This window comes from Pelmatolapia mariae, linkage group LG6, assembly GCF_036321145.2.
Source record: "Pelmatolapia mariae isolate MD_Pm_ZW linkage group LG6, Pm_UMD_F_2, whole genome shotgun sequence".
NCBI lineage: Eukaryota > Metazoa > Chordata > Actinopteri > Cichliformes > Cichlidae > Pelmatolapia > Pelmatolapia mariae.
The window spans coordinates 6,618,613-6,627,560 of record NC_086232.1 but is presented as its reverse complement, the minus strand read 5'-3'; the positions used below and the strand labels follow the sequence as shown (position 1 = coordinate 6,627,560).

Sequence of the window (8,948 nt, the reverse complement as noted above, 5' to 3'; positions counted from 1 at the left end):
TCAGCCAGCAGCACAGGTCCTGTGTGGTGTAGATGGCCTCAGCCAGAGCCACAGGCCCTGGTGTGGTGTAGTTGGCCTCAGCCAGCAGCACAGGCCCTGGTGTGGTGTCCATGGCCTCAGCCAGAAGCACTAGCCCTGGTTGGAAGTAGATGGCCTCAGACAGATCCACAGGCCCTGGTGTGGTGTAGTTGGCCTCAACCAGCAGCACAGGCCCTGGGGTGATGAACATGGCCTCATCCAGAGCCAAAGGCCCTGGGGTGGTGTCCATAGCCTTAGCCAGCAGCACAGGTCCTGGTGTGGTGTCCATAGCCTCAGCCAGCAGCACAGGTCCTGTGTGGTGTAGATGGCCTCAGACAGAGCCACAGGCCTTGGTGTGTTGTAGACGGCCTCATCAGGAGCCACAGGCCCTGTGTGGTGTAGGTTGCCCCAGCCAGCAGCACTGGCCCTGTGTGGTGTACATGGCCTCAGCCAGTAGCACAGGCCCTGGTGTGATGTAACCTGCTTCAGCCAGGGCCAGAGGCCATGGTGTGGTGTAGGTGGCCTAAGCTGGCTTCTCAGGTCCACAGCCAGCAGTACAGTGCCTGGTGTGGTGTACATGGCCTCAGCCAGAAGCACTGGCTGTGGTGTGGTGTAGCTGGCCTCAGCCAGAGCCACAGGCCCTGGTGTGGTGTTCATGGCCTCAGCCAGAGCCAAATGCCCTGGTGTGGTGTCCATAACTTCAGCCAGCAGCACAGGTCTTGGTGTGGTGTCCATGGCCTCAGCCAGTAGCACAGGCCCTGGTGTGATGTAGACGGCCTCAGCCAGAGCCACAGGCCCTGGTGTGGTGTAGGTGGCCTAAGCTGGCTGCACAGGTCCACAGCCAGAAGCACAGGCCCTGGTGTAATGTAGATGACCTATGTTAGCAGAATAGGCCTCGGTGTGGTGCGGATGGACTCACACAGCAGCACAAGACATTGCTGAAAACAGCCAAAAGGTATGTCGTTAATGTGGCATTATTAATGGACCGCTGCTTTGGGTCTTTCAACACCCTCCTTCTCTGGATCAAAACCAGCTCAGTGACATGAAAAGTAAATGCTTACAGCACCTGGTATTCCCATGCAGTCTCCCATTCAAGTACTAACCAAGCCCAACCGTGCTTAGCTTCCGAGATCAGACGAGATCGGGCGTTGCCAAGGCGGTATGGCCGTAAGTTGCTGGCTCCAGCACAAAGCGTCAATTTATGGTATCAAGTAGTGAGGTGCCCAGTACTCAAAGTTATGAACACAAGCCTCCAATTTAACTACACTGTTAACGGTAACTGCATGCTTGCCTAATAACCTAACCAAAGGACTCATTTTAGCGTTTGACCAGCCCCACAACCCTTGGTGTGTTGTAGACGGCCTCAGCCAGATCCACAGGACCTGGTGTGGTGTAGTTGGCCTCAGCCAGCATCAAAGGCCCGGGGGTGGTGTCCATGGCCTCAGCCAGAAGCACTGGCCCTGGTGTGGTGTAGATGGCCTCAGACAGAGCCACATGCCCTGGTGGGGTGTAGTTGGCCTCATCCAGCAGCACAGGTCCTGGTGTGGTGAAGATGGCCTCAGCCAGCAGCACAGGCCCTGGTGTGGTGTCCATGGCCTCAGCCAGAAGCAGTGGCCCTGGTGTGGTGTAGATGGCCTCAGACAGAGCCACAGGCCCTTGTTTGGTGTAGTTGGCCTCAGCCAGCACCACAGGCCCTGGTGTGGTGTCCATAGCCTCAGCCAGCAGCACAGGACCTGGTGTGATGAACATTGCCTCATCCAGCAGCACAGTCCTTGGTGTGTTGTAGACGGCCTCATCCAGAGCCACAGGCCCTGGTGTGGTGTACATGGCCTCAGACAAAGCCACAGGCCCTGGTGAGCTGTCCATGGCCTCAGCCAGAGCCACAGGCCTTGGTGTTGTGTAGGTGGCCTAAGCTGGCTGCACAGGTCCACATCCGGAAGCACAGGCCTTGGTGTGTTGTAGATTGCCTCAGCCAGAGTCACAGACCCTGGTGTGGTGTTCATGGCCTACGCCAGAGCTACAGGCCCACAGCAAGCAGCACAGGCCCTGGTGTGGTGTCCATAGCTCAGCCAGCAGCACAGGTCCTGTTGTGGTGTCCATGGCCTCAGCCAGAAGCACTGGCCCTGGTGTGGTGTAGATGGCCTCAGCCAGCAGCACAGGCCCTGGTGTGGTGTAGTTGGCCTCAGCCAGAAGCGCAGGCCCTGGTGTGGTGTAGCTGACGTCAGCCAGAGCCACTGGCCCTGGGGTGGTGTCCATAGCCTCATCCAGCAGCACAGCCCTTGGTGTGATGTAGATGGCCTCAGCCAGAGCCACAGGTCCTGCTGTGGTGTAGTTGGCCTCAGCCAGCATCAAAGGCCCGGGGGTGGTGTACATGGCCTCAGCCAGTAGCCACAGGCACTGGTGTGGTGTCCATAGCCTCAGCCAGCAGCACAGGCCTTGGTGTGGTGTCCATGGCCTCAGCCAGTAGCACAGGCCCTGGTGTGGTGTAGGTTGCCTAAGCTGGCTGCACAGGTCCACAGCGAGCAGCACAAGCCCTGGTGTGGTGTACATGGCCTCAGCAAGAAGCACTGGCCCTGGTGTGATGTAAACGGCCTCAGCCAGAGCCTCAGGCCCTGGTTTGGTGTAGGTGGCCTAAGCTGGCTGCACAGTTCCACAGCCAGAAGCACAGGCCCTGGTGTGGTTTAATTGGCCTCAGCCAGAAGGACAGGCCCTGGTGTGGTGTAGTTGGCCTCAGCCAGAAGCACAGGCCCTGGTGTGGTGTACATAGCCTCAGCCAGCAGCACAGGTCCTGTGTGGTGTAGGTGGCATCAGCCAGAAGCACAGGACCTGGTGTGATGAACATTGCCTCATCCAGCAGCACAGTCCTTGGTGTGTTGTAGACGGCCTCAGCCAGAGCCACAGGCCCTGGTGTGGTGTACATGGCCTCAGACAAAGCCACAGGCCCTGGTGAGGTGTCCATGGCCTCAGCCAGTAGCACAGGTCCTGGTGTGATGTAGACGGCCTCAGCCAGAGCCTCAAGCCCTGGTTCGGTTTAGGTGGCCTAAACCGGCTGCACAGGTCCACAGCCAAAAGCACAGGCCCTGGTTTGGTGTAGTTGGCGTCAGCCAGAAGCACAGGCCCTGGTGTGGTGTAGCTGACGTCAGCCACAGCCACAGGCCCTGGTGTGGTGTCCATAGCCTCATCCAGCAGCACAGGTCCTACTGTGGTGTAGGTGGCCTCAGCCAGCAGCAGAGGCCCGGGGGTGATGAACATGGCCTCATCCAGCAGCACAGCCCTTGGTGTGTTGTAGACGGCCTCTTCCAGAGCCACAGGACCATGGTGTGGTGTAGGTTGCCTCAGACAGCAGCACAGGCCCTGGGGTGATGAACATGGCCTCATCCAGAGCCAAAGGCCCTGGGCTGGTGTCCATAGCCTTAGCCAGCAGCACAGCCCTTGGTGTGGTGTCCATAGCCTAAGCCAGCAGCACAGGTCCTGTGTGGTGTAGATGGCCTCAGACAGAGCCACAGGCCCTGGTGTGTTGTAGACGGCCTCATCCAGAGCCACAGGCCCTGTGTGGTGTACATGGCCTCAGCCAGAGCCAAAGGCTCTGGGGTGGTCTCCATAGCCTCAGCCAGCAGCACAGGCCTTGGTGTGGTGTCCTTGGCCTCAGCCAGCAGCACAGTCCCTGGTGTGGTGTAGGTGGCCTAAGCTGGCTGAACAGGTCCACCGCCAGCAGCACAGGCCCTGGTGTGGTGTACATGGCCTTAGCTAGAGGCACAGGCCCTGTTGTGGTGTAGATGGTCTCATCCAGAGACACAGGCCCTCGGTGTGTTGTAGACGGCCTCATCAGGAGCCACAGGCCCTGTTGTGGTGTAGGTTGCCTCAGCCAGCAGCACAGGCCCTGTGTGGTGTACATGGCCTCAGCCAGTAGCACAGGCCCTGGTGTGATGTAAACTGCTTCAGCCAGAGCCACAGGCCATGGTGTGGTGTAGGTGGCCTAAGCTGGCTGCACAGGTCCAAAGCCAGCAGTACAGTGCCTGGTGTGGTGTCCATGGCCTCAGCCAGAAGCACTGGCCCTGGTGTGGTGTAGATGGCCTCAGACAGAGCCACATGCCCTGGTGGGGTGTAGTTGGCCTCAGCCAGCAGCACAGGTCCTGGTGTGGTGAAGTTGGCCTCAGCCAGAAGCACAGGCCCTGGTGTGGTGTAGCTGACGTCAGCCAGAGCCACAGGCCCTGGTGTGGTGTCCATAGCCTCATCCAGCAGCACAGCCCTTGGTGTGTTGTAGATGGCCGATTCCAGCACCACAGGCCCAGTTGTGGTGTAGTTGCCTCAGCCAGAGCCAAAGGCCCTGGTGTGGTCTAGGTGGCCTAAGCCGGCTGCACAGGTCCTGTGTGATGTAGTTTGCCTCAGCCAGTAGCACAGGCCCCGGGGTGATGAACATGGCCTCACCCAGCAGCACAGCCCTTGGTGTGTTGTAGACGGCCTCATCCAGAGCCACAGGCTCAGTGTGCTGTACATTGCCTCAGCCAGCAGCACAGGCCTTGGTGTGGTGTCCATGGCCTCAGCCAGTAGCACAGGCCCTGGTGTGATGTAGACGGGCTCAGCCAGAGCCACAGCCCATGGTGTGGTGTAGGTGGCCTAGCTTGCTGCACAGGTCCACAGCCAGCAGCACAGGCCCTGGTGTGGTGTACATGTCCTCATCTAGAGTCACAGGCCATGGTGTGGTGTAGATGGTCTCAGCCAGAGCCACAGGCCCTTGGGTGGTGTAGTTGGCCTCAGCCAGAGCCACAGGCACTGGTGTGGTGTCCATAGCCTCAGCCAGCAGCACAGGCCTTGGTGTGGTGTCCATGGCCTCAGCCAGTAGCAAAGGCCCTGGTGTGGTGTTGGTAGCCTAAGCTGGCTGCACAGGTCCACAGCCAGCAGCACAAGCCCTGGTGTGGTGTACATGGCCTCAGTTAGAGGCACAGGCCCTGGTGTGGTGTAGATGGTCTCAGCCAGAGACACAGGCCCATGTGTGGTGTAGCTGGCCTCAGCCAGCAGCACAGGCCCTGGTGTGGTGTCCATATACTCAGCCACCAGCACAGGTCCTGTGTGGTGTAGATGGCCTCAGCCAGAGCCACAGGCCCTGGTGTGGTGTAGTTGGCCTCAGCCAGCAGCACAGGCCCTGGTGTGGTGTCCATGGCCTCAGCCAGAAGGACTAGCCCTGGTTGGAAGTAGATGGCCTCAGACAGATCCACAGCCCCTTTGTGGTGTAGTATGCCTCAACCAGCAGCACAGGCCCTGGTGTGGTGTTGGTGGCCAAAGCCGGCTGCACTGGTCCTGTGTGGTGTAGTTTGCCTCAGCCAGTAGCAAAAGCCCTGGTGTGGTGTCCATGGCCTCAGCAAGAAGCACTGGCCCTGGTGTGATGTAGACGGCCTCAGCCAGAGCCTCAGGCCCTGGTTTGGTGTAGGTGGCCTAAGCTGGCTGCACAGTTCCACAGCCAGAAGCACAGGCCCTGGTGTGGTTTAATTGGCCTCAGCCAGAAGCACAGGCCCTGGTGTGGTGTAGTTGGCCTCAGCCAGAAGCACAGGCCCTGGTGTGGTGTACATAGCCTCAGCCAGCAGCACAGGTCCTGTGTGGTGTAGGTGGCTTCAGCCAGAAGCACAGGACCTGGTGTGATGAACATTGCCTCATCCAGCAGCACAGTCCTTGGTGTGTTGTAGACGGCCTCAGCCAGAGCCACACGCCCTGGTGTGGTGTACATGGCCTCAGACAAAGCCACAGGCCCTGGTGAGGTGTCCATGGCCTCAGCCAGTAGCACAGGTCCTGGTGTGATGTAGACGGCCTCAGCCAGAGCCTCAAGCCCTGGTTCGGTTTAGGTGGCCTAAACCGGCTGCACAGGTCCACAGCCAAAAGCACAGTCCCTGGTTTGGTGTAGTTGGCGTCAGCCAGAAGCACAGGCCCTGGTGTGGTGTAGCTGACGTCAGCCACAGCCACAGGCCCTGGTGTGGTGTCCATAGCCTCATCCAGCAGCACAGGTCCTACTGTGGTGTAGGTGGCCTCAGCCAGCAGCAGAGGCCCGGGGGTGATGAACATGGCCTCATCCAGCAGCACAGCTCTTGGTGTGTTGTAGACGGCCTCTTCCAGAGCCACAGGACCATGGTGTGGTTTAGGTTGCCTCAGACAGCAGCACAGGCCCTGGGGTGATGAACATGGCCTCATCCAGAGCCAAAGGCCCTGGGCTGGTGTCCATAGCCTTAGCCAGCAGCACAGGCCCTGGTGTGGTGTCCATAGCCTCAGCTAGCAGCACAGGTCCTGTGTGGTGTAGATGGCCTCAGACAGAGCCACAGGCCCTGGTGTGTTGTAGACGGCCTCATCCAGAGCCACAGGCCCTGTGTGGTGTACATGGCCTCAGCCAGAGCCACAGGCTCTGGGGTGGTCTCCATAGCCTCAGCCAGCAGCACAGGCCTTGGTGTGGTGTCCTTGGCCTCAGCCAGCAGCACAGGCCCTGGTGTGGTGTAGGTGGCCTAAGCTGGCTGCACAGGTCCACCGCCAGCAGCACAGGCCCTGGTGTGGTGTACATGGCCCTAGCTAGAGGCACAGGCCCTGTTGTGGTGTAGATGGTCTCATCCAGAGACACAGGCCCTCGGTGTGTTGTAGACGGCCTCATCAGGAGCCACAGGCCCTGTTGTGGTGTAGGTTGCCTCAGCCAGCAGCACAGGCCCTGTGTGGTGTACATGGCCTCAGCCAGTAGCACAGGCCCTGGTGTGATGTAAACTGCTTCAGCCAGAGCCACAGGCCATGGTGTGATGTAGGTGGCCTAAGCTGGCTGCACAGGTCCAAAGCCAGCAGTACAGTGCCTGGTGTGGTGTCCATGGCCTCAGCCAGAAGCACTGGCCCTGGTGTGGTGTAGATGGCCTCAGACAGAGCCACATGCCCTGGTGGGGTGTAGTTGGCCTCAGCCAGCAGCACAGGTCCTGGTGTGGTGTAGATGGCCTCAGCCAGCAGCACAGGCCCTGGTGTGGTGTCCATGGCCTCAGCCAGAAGCAGTGGCCCTGGTGTGGTGTAGATGGCCTCAGATAGAGCCACAGGCCCTTGTTTGGTGTAGTTGGCCTCAGCCAGCACCACAGGCCCTGGTGTGGTGTCCATAGCCTCAGCCAGCAGCACAGGACCTGGTGTGATGAACATTGCCTCATCCAGCAGCACAGTCCTTGGTGTGTTGTAGACGGCCTCATCCAGAGCCACAGGCCGTGGTGTGGTGTACATGGCCTCAGACAAAGCCACAGGCCCTGGTGAGCTGTCCATGGCCTCAGCCAGAGCCACAGGCCTTGGTGTTGTGTAGGTGGCCTAAGCTGGCTGCACAGGTCCACATCCGGAAGCACAGGCCTTGGTGTGTTGTAGATTGCCTCAGCCAGAGTCGCAGACCCTGTTGTGGTGTTCATGGCCTACGCCAGAGCTACAGGCCCACAGCAAGCAGCACAGGCCCTGGTGTGGTGTCCATAGCTCAGCCAGCGGCACAGGTCCTGTTGTGCTCTCCATGGCCTCAGCCAGAAGCACTGGCCCTGGTGTGGTGTAGATGGCCTCAGACAGAGCCACATGCCCTGGTGGGGTGTAGTTGGCCTCAGCCAGCAGCACAAGTCCTGGTGTGGTGTAGATGGCCTCAGCCAGCAGCACAGGCCCTGGTGTGGTGTCCATGGCCTCAGCCAGAAGCACTGGCCCTGGTGTGATGTAGATGGCCTCAGCCAGAGCCACAGGTCCTGCTGTGGTGTAGTTGGCCTCAGCCAGCATCAAAGCCCGGCCGTGGTTTACATGGCCTCAGCCAGTAGCCACAGGCACTGGTGTGGTGTCCATAGCCTCAGCCAGCAGCACAGGCCTTGGTGTGGTGTCCATGGCCTCAGCCAGTAGCACAGGCCCTGGTGTGGTGTAGGTTGCCTAAGCTGGCTGCACAGGTCCACAGCGAGCAGCACAAGCCCTGGTGTGGTGTACATTGCCTCAGCTAGAGGCACAGGCCCTGGTGTGGTGTAGATGGTCTCAGCCAGAGACACAAGCCCTTGTGTGGTGTACTTGGCCTGACCCGCAGCACAGGCCCTGGTGTGGTGTAGTTGGCCTCAGCCAGAAGCACAGGCCCTGGTGTGTGCTGCTGCACAGGCCCTGGTGTGGTGTAGGTGGCCTAAGCCGGCTGCACAAGTCCTGTGTGGTGTAGTTTGCCTCAGCCAGTAGCACAGGCCCTGATGTGGTGTCCATGGCCTCAGCAAGAAGCACAGGCCCTGGTGTGGTGTACATGGCCTCAGCCAGAGCGTCAGGCCCTGGTATGGTGTAGGTGGCCTAAACTGGCTGCACAGGTCCACAGCCAGCAGCACAGGCCCTGGTGTGGTGTACATGGCCTCATCTAGAGTCACAGGCCATGGTGTGGTGTAGATGGTCTCAGCCAGAGCCTCAGGCCCTTGTGTGGTGTAGTTGGCCTCAGCCAGCAACAAAGGCCCTGGTGTGGTGTCTATAGCCTCAGCCAGCAGCACAGGTCATGTGTGGTGTAGGTGGCCTCAGCCAGAAGCACAGGACCTGGTGTGATGAACATTGCCTCATCCAGCAGCACAGTTCTTGGTGTGTTGTAGACGGCCTCAGCCAGAGCCACAGGCCCTGGTGTGGTGTACATGGCCTCAGACAAAGCCACAGGCCCTGGTGAGGTGTCCATGGCCTCAGCCAGAAGCTGTGGCCCTGGTGTGGTGTAATTGGCCTCAGCCAGAAGCGCAGACCCTGGTGTGGTGTAGCTGACGTCAGCCAGAGCCACAGGCCCTGGGGTGGTGTCCATAGCCTCATCCAGCAGCACAGCCCTTTTTTGTGTTGTAGAAGGCCTCTTCCAGTTCCACCGGCCCAGTTGTGCTGTAGGTTGCCTCAGCCAGCAGCGCAATACCTGTGTGGTGTACATGGCCTCAACCAGAGCCACAGGCCCTGTGTGGTGTACATGGCCTCAG

The 8,948-nt window shown here is 59.7% G+C and overlaps 1 non-coding gene across 1 annotated transcript; it reads right to left on the bottom strand.

The window, feature by feature from the left end:
* Window positions 1–1,072: 1,072 nt before the first annotated feature.
* LOC134629964 (5S ribosomal RNA) lies at window positions 1,073–1,191 on the bottom strand. Its single transcript, XR_010094116.1, has one exon. It is a non-coding gene; the product is annotated as a 5S ribosomal RNA (ribosomal RNA).
* Between the last annotated feature and the right edge of the window lie 7,757 nt (window positions 1,192–8,948).